Below are 461 nucleotides of genomic sequence, written 5' to 3'. Positions count from 1 at the left end.
AAAAAAATAACTATCTTTTTTGTGTACTTTCTTTCACTACAATGAAATTCATAAATTGTTAGTTCGCTAGATTATGTGAATTTGTAGTATTTTCAGGGTGCATGGAGAGTTTTAGAGAGAGGTAATATATGATATAAAAGACAATAAATAAGAAAATAAAATAAGAGAGAATGAGTAGAAAAATTTAAATCTTTAACTCACTCTCAAAAATAATAATATATTAGATCAAAAATAGTATAATTTTCCGCGCATCAAATCCACCACTTTTGTTAGAATTGAACCACAATGATTATCACATAATTTTTTTTTTTTTTTTTCTATATATATATATATGCCTAGCTCCTAGTATATATATATATATATATATATATATATATATATATATATATATATATATACTACGAATTTTATGGTTTTTTTTTTAAATCGCATATATTAGATTTTAATTATGGTTTTTTAAG

This window comes from Corylus avellana, chromosome ca9, assembly GCF_901000735.1.
Source record: "Corylus avellana chromosome ca9, CavTom2PMs-1.0".
NCBI lineage: Eukaryota > Viridiplantae > Streptophyta > Magnoliopsida > Fagales > Betulaceae > Corylus > Corylus avellana.
The sequence above is the reverse complement of the archived record's forward strand: the minus strand, read 5'-3'. Positions refer to the sequence as shown.